Source organism: Anomaloglossus baeobatrachus, chromosome 3 (assembly GCF_048569485.1).
Source record: "Anomaloglossus baeobatrachus isolate aAnoBae1 chromosome 3, aAnoBae1.hap1, whole genome shotgun sequence".
In the NCBI taxonomy this organism is placed as follows: domain Eukaryota; kingdom Metazoa; phylum Chordata; class Amphibia; order Anura; family Aromobatidae; genus Anomaloglossus; species Anomaloglossus baeobatrachus.
This window is the reverse complement of record NC_134355.1, coordinates 28178661-28196271: the sequence shown is the minus strand read 5'-3', so window position 1 is coordinate 28196271 and position 17611 is coordinate 28178661. Positions and strand designations below refer to the sequence as shown.

General features: G+C 46.2%; 1 pseudogene; it reads left to right on the top strand.

Annotated features, from left to right (window-relative positions):
- LOC142295954 (zinc transporter ZIP9-like) overlaps window positions 1–11732 on the top strand; it is a 34065-nt pseudogene extending 22333 nt beyond the window's left edge.
- Window positions 11733–17611: the final 5879 nt, after the last annotated feature.

The window sequence follows — 17611 nt, the reverse complement described above, 5'->3', positions numbered from 1 at the left end:
CCCGTGGAGGGCAACGTCACCTAGCTGCTCCACTCCATCACCCCAGGTACTCCCAACGGCAGCGGCGGTACTCCCAATTACCGTACACCACGGGTGGCGTCACGAACTATACCAAATCCCCTGTAAATACTCCCTTTTTCATTTGAGTATGGCCCCTAAGCCCCCGGGTCCAGAGACCCTAGAGCCATGAATGGACACCACCCCCGGATCCGAGCAGTTCGATCCGCTGCTGGGGCGGCACATTTGCAATTAGGTTTTATTAAGCATTTTTCAGTGTTTTGCCTTCTGAAGCCTGTGTTGCACTGTGCCTTGCTGACTGCAGAATGAGTCATCTGGAAATCAGTCAGTGAGCTCGTTTTGATGGAGAATTTATCACTGAAGTCCTCTGTGCTGAATTATGAGCATAGACCACATGAAAGTTGAGCTAAACCTTGATGTGGTCATAAATCAGCTTTCAGGAGCCTCAGAAAAAGACATATAAAAGTAAACGCTCATTCAGACCTTCGTTTTTTTGCGTACGAGTGCTTTCCATGCTAAGTCTGAACTGGGTGCAAAATATAGTGAATTTTTTTAGGGTTTTTGCACCCAGTTCAGACTTGGCATGGTGTTCCAAATGTTATTTCTTAATATGTTTGTAGTCTTTCGTTTGTGAACCCGACCCCACCCGCACCTAATGCCGGTCCACATTATACATATATAGCCTGGGTCTCCGCTTCCCATACACGGTAGGGTTTTTTTTAACTGCAAGAGAGGACACACATTAGCTAGGGACCCCAATGTAAGAATACCGTGACGAGGTGTTGGGGCTCTGTTGTACTCATCAATTCAATAGCTAAATTTTTCTTTATTCTTAAAGTTCATAGCAGTTATGCAGATACCATTGTCATATTTTCATTTTTACATACAGCTATTGTATTTTTTCATGTCAGTATTCACACAGCAGTTTCTGCTTTACAGCACTAAAGATGGGGACGGAGATGATGGGAGTAGTTATTCGTGACGCCACTTGTGGTATGCGGCCAGTATTAGCCGCCGCTGCGGGACGTCTTCTCTGGGGCGGATGATAACACAGCTCAGATGGCTCAGCTCTCCACAGGCAGAGCTCGGGCCCCAGGGAGAATGTTAGGAGTAGTAGTGGCCTATGGTGCAGGGGCGCGGTGATGGGACGACACAGAGGGTGCAGTTCAAGTTTTTTACTCACTGATGTAAACCACCTTTAGAGTGCCATGTCCCGCTGTGATGGGTCTCAGCCGATCCCGGATAGTTTGGAGGTCAAGGCCGGTGGTTCCTTCTGTGTGTTTTTTCTAGTGCTCTTTCCTCCACCCCAGCTCCTGGGCCATGGAACGGGTCACCGGTGCTTGCTGCACTTTTCACGAACCCTGGGATCCCCCTTCTTCCTAAGAACCCAGGTCGAGCTCACAGCTCCAGACCACGAGCCCCGTTCTGTGCTTGTCGCTTCTGACTGACGTCTCCTCCTGAGTCTGACCTGGCGCTTGCAGCGCCCGGAGCTAACTAACTGAACTGTGTGTGAGATGGCTCCTAACCTCCCCTGCAGGTGCCCCACCTTCCGGGTTGCTGAACTAGTGGGCAAGAGGTCCCATATCTCATGATTGCCACCCCAGCTCCTATCCTTGCGCAGTCCCAGTGACAGAACTCCCCTGTTATGTGTTGGTTATGTTGTGGTGGTTTACTGGCGATGACCTCATCCGTATCCGAGATGAACACTGCACCCCGGTTAAGGTGCAGTACCCTGTGGCGCCTGAAGCCGCAGGGGTGCCACACACACCCCCAGCCACTGCTGCAGGCCTCCTTTAGTGCACACCCCCGGCCACTGCTGCAGACCTCCTCTAGTGCACACCCCTAGCCACGGCTGGAGGCCTCCTCTAGTGCACACCCCCGGCCACTGCTGCAGGCCTCCTCTAGTGCACACCCCAGGCCACTGCTGCAGACCTCCTCTAGTGCACACCCCTAGCCACGGCTGGAGGCCTCTTCTAGTGCACACCCCCGGCCACTGCTGCAGGCCTCCTCTAGTGCACACCCCCGGCCACTGCTGCAGGCCTCCTCTAGTGCACACCTCTGGCCACTGCTGCAGGCCTCCTCTAGTGCATGGCCACTGCTGCAGACCTCCTCTAGTGCACACCCCCGGCCACTGCTGCAGTCCTCCTCTAGTTCACACCCTCAGCCACTGCTGCAGGCCTCCTCTAGTGCACACACCCGGTCACTGCTGCAGACCTCCTCTAGTGCACACCCCCGGTCACTGCTGCAGACCTCCTCTAGTTCACACCCTCGGCCACTGCTGCAGGCCTCCTCTAGTGCACACCCCCAGTCACTGCTGCAGACCTCCTCTAGTGCACTCCCCCGGTCATTGCTGCAGACCTCCTCTAGTGCACACCCCCGGCCGCTGCTGCAGACCTACTCTAGTGCTCACCCCTGGCCGCTGCTGCAGACCTCCTTTAGTGCTCACCCCCGGCCGCTGCTGCAGACCTCCTTTAGTGCTCACCCCCGGCCGCTGCTGCAGACCTCCTTTAGTGCTCACCCCCGGCCACTGCTGCAGACCTCCTCTAGTGCACACCCCCGCCCTCTGCTGCAGGCCGCCTCTAGTGCACACCCCCGCCCTCTGCTGCTGGCCTCCTCTAGTGCACACCCCCAGCAGAGATGCATGCACTCCATGCGGCTTGTCTCATACATTATCCAGGATGGAGCTTTTTTTATGACTTAACGGAGTAGCTGAAATGCTGGAAAGGCTCTCCGCTTATCATCAAGGGCCCCAACCTTCTCTTTACTATTAATACAGCATCTGTTTCTTTATTTTTGGTGATTTATTTTATATATTATATTTTTATGTTGAAATTAATTCATGACCTAGAAGAAGGTTCTCGAAGACCCAAAAATTCCGTCTCATAAAATACAGATCCTGCTGCAACCAAAAAAGTGTAAAAATTCTGCGAAACTTCTCTAAAACCAGAGGAGACGGCAGAAAAGGAGAAGCCAAACTGTCGCTTAGGGGAAAACTTGTGTCATAAGTGAACTCTCTACTTTTCTATTCTCAGGGTCATCTTGTATGATTTAACTCCTCGGGGACAGGATATCCTTTATTTTATGGTTTAGTAAACTGGAAAATAGTCCCACTGTTTACATCCAGAAGCCTGGAAACACTTATAGGATTGTTTTTTTCCCCCATGGGCATGGAAGACACTTAGAAACCCTATAAGGGAATGTGAAGATGATTGAAGGGGGTCGAGTTTATGGAAACTCCATGAATCAGTAGTGAGTGGCTACACAGTGCACCTTTCCGTGGGTGTAATGCTTCACTTCCACCTGTGGTGGCGCTGCAAGGAATTGAAATACTTTTTGACAGGTTTCCCCACAAATTACAACCATACAAAGACCTACAGTTGTGCTCAAAAGTTTACATACCCCAGGAATTTTTTTGCTTTCTTGGCCTTTTTTCAGAGAATATGAATGATAACACAATTTATTTTTTTTTCGCTCATGGTTAGTGGTTGGGTGAAGCCATTTATTGTCAAACTACTATGTTTTCTCTTTTGAAATCATAATGACAACCAAAAACATCCAAATGACCCCGATGAAAAGTTCATACCCCAGTTCTTTAATACTGTATATTGCCCCTCTAACATCAATGACAACTTGAAGTCTTTTGAGGTAGTTGTGGATGAGGCTCTTTATTTTCTCAGATGGTAAAGCCACCCATTCTTCTTGGTCAGATGATAAAGCTGCCCATTCTTCTTGGTCAGATGGTAAAGCAGCCCATTCTTCTTGGCGCCTCCAGTTCCTGTAAATTCCTGGGCTTTCTTGCATGAACTGCGCTCTTGAGTTCTTCCCAGAGTGGCTCAATGATATTGAGGTCAGGAGATTAGATGGCCACTCCAGAACCTTCACTTTGTTCTGCTGTAGCGAATGACAGGTCGACTTGGCCTTGTGTGTTGGATCATAGTCATATTGAAATGTCCACGTACGTCCCATGAATATGAATGATAACACAATTTTATTTTTTTCCTCTCATGGTTAGTGGTTGGGTGAAGCCATTTATTGCCAAAACTACTGTGTTTTCTCTCTTGAAATCGTAATGACAACCAAAAACATCCAAATGACCCTGATCAAAAGTTCACACACCCTGGTGATTTTGGCTGATAACATGCACAGAAGTTAACACAAATGGGTTTGATGGCTAATAAAGGTAACATCCTCACCTGTGACCTGTTTGCTTGTAATCAGTGTGTGCATAAAAGCTGAATGAGTTTCTGAGATCCAGACAGACTCTTCCATCTTTCATCCGGCCACTGACATTTCTGGATTGTGAGTCATGGGAAATGCAAAAGAATTGTCAACGTATCCTCGGGAAAAGATAGTTGAACTGTATAACACAGGAAAGGGATACAAAAAGATATCCAAAGAATTGATAATGCCAGTCAGCAGTGTTCACACTGTGATTAACAAATGGAAAATCGGGGGGGCTCTGTAAAAGCCAAACCACGATCAGGTAGACCAACAAAGATTTCGGCCACAACTGCCAGGAAAATTGTTCAGGATGCAAATAAAAACCCACAAATATCAGGTGACATACAGGAGTCACTGAAATCTAGCGGTGTGGCTGTTTCAAGATGCACAATAAGGAGGCAGTTGAAGAAAAATGGGCTGTATGGTCGAGTCGCAAGAAGAAAGCCATTACTGCGTAAATGCCACAAAGTATCTCACCTACAATATGCCAAACAGCACCGAGACAAGCCTCCAAACCTCTGACACAAGGTAATTTGGAGTGATGAGACTAAAATTGAACTTCTTGGCCACAACCATAAACATTACATTTGGAGAGGTGTCAACAAGGCCTATGATGAAAGGAACACCATTCCTTCAGTACAGCATGGAGGTGGATCGCTGATGATGTGGGGATGTGTGAGCTACAAAGGCACAGGAAACTTTGTCAGAGATGAAGGAAAGATGAATACAGCACGTTACCAGTAACTATTGGAGGCAAATTTGCACTCCTCGGCCCAGAAGCTGCGCATGGGACGTACTTGGACATTTCAATATGACTATGATGCAACACACAAGGCCAAGTCGACCAGTTATTGGCTACAGCAGAACAAAGTGAAGTTTCTGGAGTGGCCATCTCAGTCTCCTTACCTCAATATTATTGAGGCACTCTGGGGAGAACTCAGGTGCACAGTTCATGCAAGAAAGCCCAGGAATTTACAGGAACTGGAGGCTTTTTGCCAAGAAGAATGGGCAGCTTTACCATCTGACCAAGAAGAATGGGCGGCTTTACCATCTGACCAAGAAGAATGGGCGGCTTTACCATCTGACCAAGAAGAATGGGCAGCTTTCCCATCTGAGAAAATAAAGAACCTCATCCACAACTACCACAAAATACGTCAAGCTGTCATTGATGTTAGAGGGGGCAATACACGGTGTTAAGCACTGGGGAACCGCTATTGCTAATCAGTGCCTCTTGGCCTACTATTTTAGGTCTGGTTACAGTATATATTCTATCAACTTTCTATCCAGTCCTGTGTAACAGAACCTAATTAATCCAACAAGACCATGTTCTGACACTAATAGGAAGGACCTGTTCTATAGCAATTAGGAACAATGATGTGAGGAACTAACCCTTATCAGGGCAGGATCCTGATTAATAGGATTATGAGATGGATTAATTCGGTAATGACTGCACTCGCTGTTATCCCGGGACCAGATCTCATATCTTATTACAGCTGCCTCAGATTTGCACCATAAATCTGCCCTAATCTCCCTCCACACCTGGTGCTTATACAGGGCTGTGATTGAGGGATTGGGTTCTGTATGTACTGGAAAAAAATGTCTACGTCACATACAAAATATAATTATTGTACAAAAGATTAGCATTATAGTAGTTCTCTTATTGTATATAAGAGCAGTATTATAGTAGTTATATTCTTGTACATAGCAGCAGTATTATAGTAGTTATATTCTTGTACATAGGGGGCAGTATTATAGTAGTTATATTCTTGTACATAGGGGGCAGTATTATAGTAGTTATATTCCTGTACATAGGGGGCAGTATTATAGTAGTTATATTCTTGTATATAGGGGGCAGTATTATAGTAGTTATATTCCTGTACATAGGAGCAGTATTATAGTAGTTATATTCTTGTACATAGGGGGCAGTATTATAGTAGTTATATTCCTGTACATAGCTGGCAGTATTATAGTAGTTATATTCTTGTATATAGGGGGCAGTATTATAGTAGTTATATTCCTGTACATAGGAGGCAGTATTATAGTAGTTATATTCTTGTACATAGGGGACAGTATTATAGTAGTTATATTCTTGTACATAGGGGCAGTATTATAGTAGTTATATTCTTGTACATAGGGGGCAGTATTATGGTAGTTATATTCTTGTACATAGGGGGCAGTATTATAGTAGTTATAACTATTTTAACACTGCCCAATATGCACAACAATATATTTTGTAGAGAAATATATCTAATGTGGAGTTATCCCTTTAACAAGATAGAGTATTACTTCAGAACATGGTCCCGTACCCTTCACCACCTTAATCTCCGGTGTCCTTTTTCTTCATGATTACCCATGTGACCTCGCTGTAGACTCTTCTTGTTTCTCAGTCACCGGTCTGAGGAGTGTGTCTTGGTTCTTATGGACTTTTCTTTTCCTCCACAGCTGATGGTGTTGCTCTTGGAGCCGCGGTCGCATCTTCCCAAGTGTCGGTACAAGTCATCGTCTTCTTTGCAGTAATATTACACAAGGTAACAAAGACTCTGTTATAAAAGTGTATTCTACATAAACACCGGGCACAATAATCCGTATTTCTGGTAACCAAAGGATCAGTGATTGAGTGCCATCCTTAACTCTCCTGACACGATCTGTCGGGGAAGATTTGGGAGGACGCCCATACACATTACATGAACAGCTGATCCCTCCAAAATTTTACAGATTCAACCAACTTTTATCTAAAGGTATGGGGTGTTAGACGGGGATGATACTAATCAGTCCCACATCTTATTGACACCGCTATAATATGTACCTTACAATACTGCAAACAAAGGGGATAGAGTAGATTTGATGGAAGAAAGTACATAATAAGGTCAAAGTCTCTTGTACTGCGTGGACCAAGATAAGTGTGTAGAAATCCAATCTTGAGCCGAGTAGTTTACAAGGCATACCCTCTCGCGCTGTGACTACAGGGTGAGGGGCAGTTTCCTTAAAGGGTTAATCCCATCTCCAAGATCCTATCCCAATATGTCGTAGGTGTAATAATAATAATATTAGCAAATACCCCCAATTTAGAAATGTATTATAGTTCTTCTGATTCACTGTCACTTACCTCATGTGCAGGGCATTACAGGACCTTAGGTATCCATGGTTATGACCAAGAGCAACTAACTAACTGTGACTATATGCGTGGTCATAACCATGAATAACTAAGGTCGTGCAATGCCCTGAACATAAAGTGAGTGACATAGACATGTAGGATAGATATTCTGATTCACTATGTCACTTGCCTCCTTTTCAGGGCATTGCAGGACCTTAGATATCCACGGTCATCACCACAAGCAACTAACTATGTGTGCTCATAATCATGGATACCTAAGGTCCTGCAATGCCCTGAACATGAGGTAAGTGACATAGAAATGTATGATAGTTCTTCTGATTCACTAATTGGAGGTATTATTATTATTATTATTTATTATTATTATTATTATTTTTTATTATTTTATTATTATTCCTACTACATATTGGGATAGTGGGATAGGATCTTGGAAATGGGGAATATCCCTTTAAGGACCGCCCCTGAGGATACACAAGCTATAGAGAAACCAATTACTGATTCTGTTGTGACCTTTCCTCCGCAGGCGCCGGCAGCCTTTGGTCTGGTCTCGTTTCTCATGCATGCTGGATTAGAGAAGAAACAAATTCAGAAGCATCTCTTGGCATTTTCGATAGCCGCACCGCTCCTCACCATCACAACTTATCTAATTCTTAGCATGGTAAGTGAAAATCAAAGAACTTAAAACAGATGGGAGATAATGGGGGAGTAGCATCCCTGACAAGGATATGACATGTGGTGCCTATTATTAGGCATTTGATATGTCCAGGGACTGTGCAGAAAGTAGAATAAGTGATAAGTTTCTGATTGCGGGTGGTCCAGCTGCTGGGATCACTCACTGATCCTAAGATTGGGCCACTGAAGTCCCACTTGAATGGAAACTTGGTCACCCAGGCACATCCCCACTTCATTTATTGTCTATGGGCACCAAACTTAGTCCAATGAATAGAACAATGTGAGTGCAGCGCTAGCTCTCTGCTTCCATCTCCTCCTCCTCCTCCAAAGCTTCTAATGGTGAAAGACGTCATCAGGGAGCGAAGATAGAAGCAGTGAGTGATACCAGCGCAGCCCACTGATGACGATTTACTTGAGGGCAGTGCTAGAAGTTGTGTGGCACTGCAGGTGTCACTCACTGCTTCTATCTCTACACCCTGACGACGTATTTCACAGAAGCTGCAGCAGCAGTGGAGACAGAAGCAGAGTGCCAGCGCTGCAGTCACATATCCCAAATCGTCTATCATGGATCCTGCATTTCTTCAGATACGGCAGTGATGCAAGAAACTGTAGTAATTGTAGTGCCGCCCCAATGATGTCCTGTTCCAGGAGCAGCTATAGATGCTGCCAGGAGTGAGTGCAGCCCCAGCCTCCTGTGAAGTCACATTTGACACTCTCCTAAAATGAAACTTCAAACAAAGGCAAATTAAAAAACATTTCATTTCTGATGACAATTTCAATTATCATCAGAAAATATCCTACTGTTTTAATCAGGTTTTTATGAAAATGTATTTTGTATATTTTGGTTTAATTTTTCTTATTTTATAATATATCTCTGTTAGTGAGGGGCAGACCCGGACTGTAAACGTGTTATTTAAATAATTTAAAAAAAATAGCATGCAGTGTGCCAAGCCATGATGAAGCCCGACAGCTGGGGGCTGGTATTTTCAGGCAGGGTAGACCCATGGTTATTGGAACCCCCCAGGCTAGGGATAGCAGCCTGCAGCCATCCCGGAATTGGCGCATCCATTAGATACGACAATTGAAGCGCTTTACCCGGCTCTTCCATAATGACTTGGTGCTGTGACAATATAGGTAATAGGGGTTAATGACAGCGCACAGCTGTAACTAAGCCCAGAAATAGTGATGGTAGAATTGAGACCCTTCCCTATCACTAATCCTATAAGTCAAAAGAAATAAAGGATTTTTCTCAGTGTTTATTTGAAATAAATTGTAGCACCCTCTTTCCCCTCTTTATTAACCCCAAATAGACCCTTTTGAAGTTCCGCAGTAATCCACACGATGTCCCACGACGTTCGTGGCTCTGCTACATCCGAACCTGGAGAGACCGAAAACATGATCTCTGCAGGCTCCGGGAAACACTGACAAGGCAAACCAGGCTGGCACCAGTGACATCACTCAGTTCACCGGAGGTCATACCCGGGTTCCCACATTATGACATCTGGTGACCTGAAGCACTTTAAGCCAAAGTGCCGGTCCGCGCCCTGCACCCTTGCCAGCCCTTTGACACTTATGTCAGAGTTAAAGGGCTGGCAGGGTGTGGAGCATGGCCCCACACTTTAAACGAGAGTGCTTCAGGTCACCATAGAACATACCATGGAGACTCAGGTATGACCTCCGGTGAACTGAGTGACGTCATTGCTGCCAGCCAGGTCTTCCTTGTCTGTGTTTCCCAGAGCCTGGAGAAATCGTACATGTTTCGGTCTCTCCAGGCTCAGATGTAGCAGAGCCAGGACCGTCATGGGACATCGTGTGAATTATGGCGAAACTTCAAGGGTCTTTTTGGGGTTAATAAAGAGGGGAAAGAGAGTGCTGTATTTTCTTCAAATAAAGGGCTTTTCTCGGTGTTTGTGTTTTTATTTCTTTTGATTTAGTAATGGGGGGTCTCATAGACCTCAACCCATCATTAATCCTGGGCTTAGTGACAGCTGTACGCTATAATTAACCCGTATTACCCAACTTGCCACCGCACCAAGGCAATATGGAAGAGCCGGTTAAAGTGCTGGGATTGTCACATCTAATGGATGCGACAATTCCAGGGCAGCTGCAGGCTGCTATTCTTAGTCTGGGGGGTCCCAATAACCATGGGTCAACCCAGTCTGAGAGTACTAGCCCCCAGCTGTCGGCTTTTATCATGGCTGGGTATCAAAATTGGTGGGACTGCATGCAGTTATTTAGTTTTATACCACTATAGACGCAGACAGCTCCTGTGACTGGAAGCGTCAGACATGCTGTCACTCAGTGTGTGGGCGCGCGTCTGACTGCAACTAATCACAGGTGCTGGTGGCAGGGAAAGCAGTGCATATGCAATGAAGGTAAATTATCGGCCCCGGAAGTGAATGAGCAACTGCTGGAGCAGTGTACAGCCGTACTAAAGCCTTGGTAAGTACAGTGCACCTGCTCCCATCATCCTATCCCTTCAACCACCGTTTTTAATCGCCGGATTCTGGTCCCCAAAGATTTATATGGGGATCAGAAGCCGGGCCGGAACCGGATTTTAAAAACCAAAAAATAGAGACCTGGTGGTCCCGGTTATCTGTGAGTCCGCTCATCACTAATCACTCTCTGTATTAAAAATATAGCAGTCTTGCAATTTTCACAAAGTACGATAGCAGCAACAGACACACTCTGATCAGAAGCATCTACTGATCTTGTGCAAAGGTTATTGTGAAGAAAGGGGAGAAGGTGAGCTGTGACATCACCTATTGTGAATAGTTGATTCTGTGTTTTCAGAAGTGTGTAGAGATGTTACCTGCCTGTGATGGTTATGAGACTTCTGCAAAATCTTATGTAAAGAACAGAAAGTATGACTCTAAAGTGGCCGTAGTGGAAAGTGTAAAAGATTTTTCATTTATATTCTTTTTTAATACAGACTGATAGAAAATGACCCTAACTATACATTCCTTCGATATCCAGACATTGCAAAAGGACAGGATAAGTGACAAAAAAAAAATAAATTAAAGTAGTAAATCACTAGGTAGGAAAGTAAAGCTAAAAATACGAGTATCCGGGCCGTGATAGAGAAAATTCAACAAGGCCGCCCACAGGTTGGTGCATCGGTGTAAGAGGAAAGAGTAACCGGCTTATTAGAATCCTTGGATTCCTGATTCTTGTTTTTCTCCTTTTTGTCACAGACAGGGGGCTCCCTTCAGCACCGACTAAGTGCAACAGGAAACGGGATGTTGTTCTCCGCCGGAACTTTCCTTTACGTGGCGACCGTCCATGTGTTACCAGAGATTAGCGGCCGGGGGCACCATCAACACAATGAAACCTCGGAGTACAGACCTCAAGGCCTGGGACTGTTGGAGAGCCTGACGCTGGTGGTCGGAGCCTTCCTTCCGGTGCTGCTTTCCTTAGGACTTCATGACGGATGACCATGTCTGCGGCGTCCGTGCCTTCAGTCATGTCTGTAGTAGATCCTGCAGTTTCTAAGTCCTGCACGATAGTGACCGGTGAATGAAGCCTTCAGTCTGTGGGGATGAACTTCTTGTAGGATGGATTTTTTTTTTTAAGCTGCACATGTTGGGAGTTGTAGTGTAATAACGACGTATGAGAGGCGATAATCCAAAGCCTGACCTTATGGCACATCCTGGATGTGAGGACTGGCTGTAGAATGATGGGCGAGGACCAATACAGATTTTTATTTCTTTGTCTGTCTTTGTTTCTATTGAATGTTTTCAGGCTCGGTTTGGGAATTCGAGGGAAAACATTGGAGGAGTTATGCATAGCAATCAGAAATTAAAGGGAACCTGTCGGGCCGATTTTTGTTCCTGAAAGTAGTGGTACGGTTGTATAGACTCTAGAATTACAATAAAAATGACATCTGTCTTGTAGTAATCCGATGTGCCAGTGCTGAGAAACCCAGCTTTGAAATCACATGCATCCTAATGTTGAAGTGCATTGGGGCGTGTCTGTGCACAGAATATGGACACGCCCCTGACGCACAGCCAGGTTCATTTGCATGTAGCTTAAACTCTTGGTTTCTCAGTACTGGCACGTCGGATTACTACAAGACAGATATAAAAATTATTGTTATACTAAGGGGTACTTTGCACGTTGCGACATCGCTACTGCGATGTTGTCGGGGTCAAATCGAAAGTGACTCACATCTGGCGCCGGTAATGACGTCGCAACGTGTAAAGTCTAGATGCGCCGATAAACTATCGCAAAAGCGTCGTAAATCGGCGATCTGTGTAGCGTCGGACATTTTCATAATGTCGCACCAACAGGTGATACGATGTTGTTCCTGCGGCAGCACACATCGCTGTGTATGAAGCCGCAGGAGCGAGTAACATCTCCTTACCTCCGTACCACCGGCTATGCGGAAGGAAGGAGGTGGGCGGGATGTTTACGTCCTGCTCATCTCCGCCCCTCCGCTTCTATTGGCCGCTTCCGTGTGACATCGCTGTGACGCCGCACCACCCGCCCCCTTGAAAAGGAGGCGGGTCGCTGGCCAGAGTGACGTCGCAGGGCAGGTAAGTCCGTGTGAAGCTGCCGTAGCGATAATGTTCGCTACGGCAGCTATCACAAGATATCGCATCTGCGACGGGGGCGGGGACTATCGCGTTCGGCATCACTAGCATCGGCTAGCGATGTCGCAGCATGCAAAGTACCCCTAAGAACTATACAGCCATATCACTAGTTTAATTAGTAAAATTGTCCCTTAAAGGTCCCTTTTAAGAATGGCAACTTTTTCGGTCGCAATGAAAAGCAACTGGTTGGCTTTGCAGAAAGTTTACGTGGAATTGACCGGTTATCAGTCCTCTATTATAATATCAGTCATTTTAGGGAGTTACCTATCAGAAATGCTTCCCATGCACCTGTTGTTGGTACCACATGCAGGAACGATAGAAAGGACCCAGAGGATGTTGCAATCTACACCAAGCCCTATGAGATCTGTCTTGTATATTAAGCTCTTCCCCAAATATTCCTCCTGTCTTTCCCCGAAAATAAAACAAGATCCTATATTATTTTTTGCTCCGAAAGATACGCCAGGGCTTATTTTCAGGGGATGTCTTATATTTCCCAATCCATATTTATTCAAATGAATAATCGTCATCACATTCTGGAACCATCAACATTTTCTGTTACTTTTATTACTGGCTCAGATGTACATTTTCTTATCTGATCTCTTTATTCTCGTGGTGTAGAACCAGTCCTATAGTTTTGGGTACAAACCATACATATAAAGGGTTAAATTACATGCTTAAATGTATTATTATCTTTGTACTTTTACCTCCAAAAGAAAGCAGACACCCCTAAAAGAATTACAGTTGATAAGTGAATGGGCTCTCATATACAAATCTCTGTGTGAGAGCCCATCCACCATCGTAACTTGCCAACTGTATTTGTTTGGAGTCTGGTGAGTGTGATTTTTTTTTTTTTTTTTTTGTTTATTTTTTTTTTTTTTTATTTAAAGGGGGGTGTCTGCTATCTTTTGGCGGCATTTGCTTTCTTTTGGAGGTGTCTGCTCTCTTTGATGACGAGTCCTGCTGTATTCATTAACTTTTTTAGCCATTTGGACACTTCCTTATGGAAGCGTAACTAGGGCATATTTTTGGAGTAGGGCTTATATTTTAAGCATACTCCTAAAAGCCTTCAAAATCCTACTAGGGCTTATTTTCGGGAAACGGTAGTAATCGAATGGTATACACCCAGTACTACATCTTCACTTATACAGGTTCAGATATGGTGGACAATTTCCACTATAGACTTTTCTGTAAATTTTGCCACAGGTTTCACCTTTATTCTCTTCAAGTGCATGCTCATATTTCTGCATGGATTTTTTTCTTTCCTCTGGGTGTGAAAACTAAATTTACTGTACATTGCCGTAGATTTGTGGAGCTTAGGGTGCGTTTGTAGCACCCTGGGGGTCGGGGGAAAATACTAGTCACCGGGCCGGTGAGGTTCAGGGGATGTCTCGGGTGGGCCTGCCCGGTTTCGTGACCCCAAGTTGTACACGGATGGAGAGGGGAGAATAAGGATGATGGTGGAGGTTAATTTTGTGACGCCACCTGCGGTATGTGGCCAGGGAATTAGCCGCCGCTGCTGTCGCGGTCCTCTGCGGCGGATGGTAGTAGCTGTAGAGAACTCGAGCTGGATGCTCCAAGCCTCGGGTCCCATGTCGCTCCCAGAAGTGTGAGTAGATGAGAGTGGACCGAGGTTCCCAAGTGCGTCTCACCCCAAGCTGTGCCCGGGGCTAACTGACCATGTGTGAAGATGCTCGTTCCCTTTTCCCCAAGTGGTGCCCGTCCCCCAGGTGGCTGTCCTGGTGACCGGGAAAGTCCCAAGCTTTGTGATGGCCACCCCCCTATCTACCCCAGGCCAACCCCCCAGTGGGAAGGCACCTGACTGTGTGTGGTTGTGAATGTGCGACTCACCAGCGATTAACCTCTCCTTACCCGGGATGAGTACTGCATCTTAGAGGAGATGCAGTACCCTGTGGTGACTGAAGCCTCAGGGGCGCCACATGTTCTCATGGACACTTTGTAGATCATGTTGCCCCGTTTTTCTTGTATTTGGCAGAGGCCAACTTGGCTCCATCTTTAAAGAGAATAACTGTAGTTTCACGTAACTTTTAAGAATAAGCTGTACTGTGTGTGTACATGAGTAATAACCCTACATCTGCCCATATGATGACTTGTACCCTCCTTTGTAACCAGTTTTCCCCTCTGCATGTTTTTAAACGGGTTGTCAACTACTTGGACAACCCCTTCTCATTCCCCTTGTTTTCCCCCATAAAAATAAATAAGCCTATACTCCCCTCCGGTGCGCCTGCTGTTCCAGCGATGTGTAAAGCCATGTTCATGGGGCCCATGTGACATTGGTTGCTAGGCTTGAGTATCATAACAATCGGTGCTGGCTTCCTTCTCCAGGCCTTCAGATGTTTGAGCAAGAAGTCAGCGCTGCGCTCACATCCTGCTCAAATGTCCAAAGGTTGGGAGACAGACGCCGGGAGCTGATTGGTTGCGGGGTCCGAAGGTGAGTATGGGCTTTCTTAGTTTTATGGGGGTGAACAAGGGGAATGAGAAGGGGTTGTCTAAGTAGTGGACATGCCCTTTAATTTGCAATTGACTCTCAGCTAGCAAGAGGAGACGAGCTGCAGTGATGCCTCCTATACAGCCCCACAGCACACGAAGAGTGACGCCTGCTCCTCATGCCTTTGCACACAGACAGAAGCAGCAGCAGCATGGAGGACGTTATACCCCAGCACTGAGCACTGTAGATGTGAATCCAGCTCCAGAGTGAGGAACAAGACATTTCGGAAAGCTCGGCACGATCTTTCAACTCTGCTTTTGTTTTCTCACTCTGCGCCTCAGCTCTCCTACTCCATCCCCTCACCTTAGAGCAGGGGAGGGCAAGGGGTCACATGGGTGCTCAGTATTAAAATATTATGTTATATTTTATTGCTGATTATTGATCATATTTAAACCTTATTCATCCCTGTACTACAATCTACAGCTCCCACAAAAAAAAAAAAATTGATGTCCCCACAGCTCCCATACACAATATGATGGTTCAGAGCTCTTCACACAGTATAATGGATGTGTAGCCCCTCATACACAGTATTATGCCTCTACTGCCTCCCCCAACACAGTAGAATGACCCCCACAGGCCTAAAAACAGAATGAGGACACCCACGTAATATGGTTCCATATATACAGATTTATGACCCTCACTGTATGATCACCCATAGCCCCAGCACATGATGATGATCCCCACAACCCCCAATACACAGTATGATGGTTCCTATGGACCCCTGCACAGTATGATCCACCATCACTCCCTCAAACACAGAATGATGACCTCACAGCCCCCCAACACAATATGATGACCCACACAATTCCCCAACATAGTATTATCACCCTCAGCCCCCAAACACAGAATAATGACCCCCGCCCCCCACAGTCCCCCAAATAGTAAGATACCCCATAGTCCCTAAACACTGAATGACCCCCATAGTTGCCCACACAGTAAGTTCCCCCATAGTCCCTAAACACAGAACAATGACCCCCACAGTTTGACTCGTCACAGCCCCCCAAACACTACTCACCTCGCCCCTGTTCCTTCGGTGTGCCTCTCCGGTCTTTGATCTGCACACTGAGGCTCCAAAGCAGGAGTGATCTACTGACGTCCTTGCACCTGCTCCAATGAGACACATGATCGCACAGGCTAGATGGTGGAAGACAGAGCCGACAGGTCCATTCTCCACCATTACAATCACTGGTATCTACATGCCCAGGATTCAGATACTGATAAAATCGGGACGGGGGAGTGGAGGGTGGGCGCACCGTAGGTCACTGCTTCAAGCCCTTTTGCTGTCGCAGTCTACTGGCCCGGATGTGGTCAGCGGGCCGTCGTTTGCCCAGGTCTTTCTTTAAGTTCCACCTTCCACTATATTCTGACACCTCACTGTGCTGGCCGTCCACCTCGTCTTGGCCAAGCAGGATTTGAGCTGGAGTTTTTAGGCTGGGTGGTGAGTATAGGAGACCCAGGGCTCATGAGAAGACACTTATAAGTGGACATAGACACAGATTTATCTTATAAGACATATCACAAGGCTCCTGTGCTTGACTTGAATATTCACTTTTTCACAAACTCCCATTAATTTGAGAGAACAGATCTATATTTTCAGTTGGGACTGTGTACAGCTCCATTTTTCCAGTGCTGGCGCTGCAGAGAAATCGAACCCTTGCTGTGATCTCTGACCATTGGGGTTTTCTGGACCGTCCCGGTCCCATCTTGTAGTTTACTAATTGTCAGATTGCCAAAATGTTCAATCCGTTTGAGGCTTTGATCGGCCAAGTAAAGCATCCATAGCCAAATCTCCTAGCAGGAATAACGTTGGTGTTATCAATGGTGGTCCACACTTTACTCCGCATTGACGTTGTAAAACATCAGTGCAGAGTAAGCAGTTTGTATGAGATTATGCAGTTGCGGGGAAACACAGCCAGACTCCAAATAGAGACGGCAGACATGATTTATCATCCTCTTTGCCTTCCCAATGCTAAAATAGCGCTTTTGTGCACAGATTACAAAGCAATTTGAGGTACTTCGTCCTCTGGACCTTGCTGGGTAAGGCCCCCTTCACACGTCCGTGTCTCCGGTACGTGCTAGGTCCGTGCCCGTATGTACCGGAGACATGGGCACACGTATACCCATTAAAATCAATGGGTATATGTGCACGCACGTGTTCTGCCAGTGGCCCGTGCCTCCGTGTGGAGCAGACGTGTGCCGTGTGCTCCACACGGATGCATGTCAGTGTTTCTCCGGCAGCACGGTCCCGCACACGTACCACACAGAAGTAGTGTGGATGCGGGTGCACGTGACTCGCGCCGGAGAAACACACGTGGAATTGTAAAAAATAAAAAAACACATACTCGCCTCCACGAGTCCTGCATTCTCTGACGCGGCTGTCACCTGCATCCGTCCCCCAGTGATTTTGAACAACACGTCGTCTTCACTGGGGGCCGGAAGCAGCGTCAGCGGGGTGCGGCCTGTGCCAGACGCTGTCATTCAGCACCACAG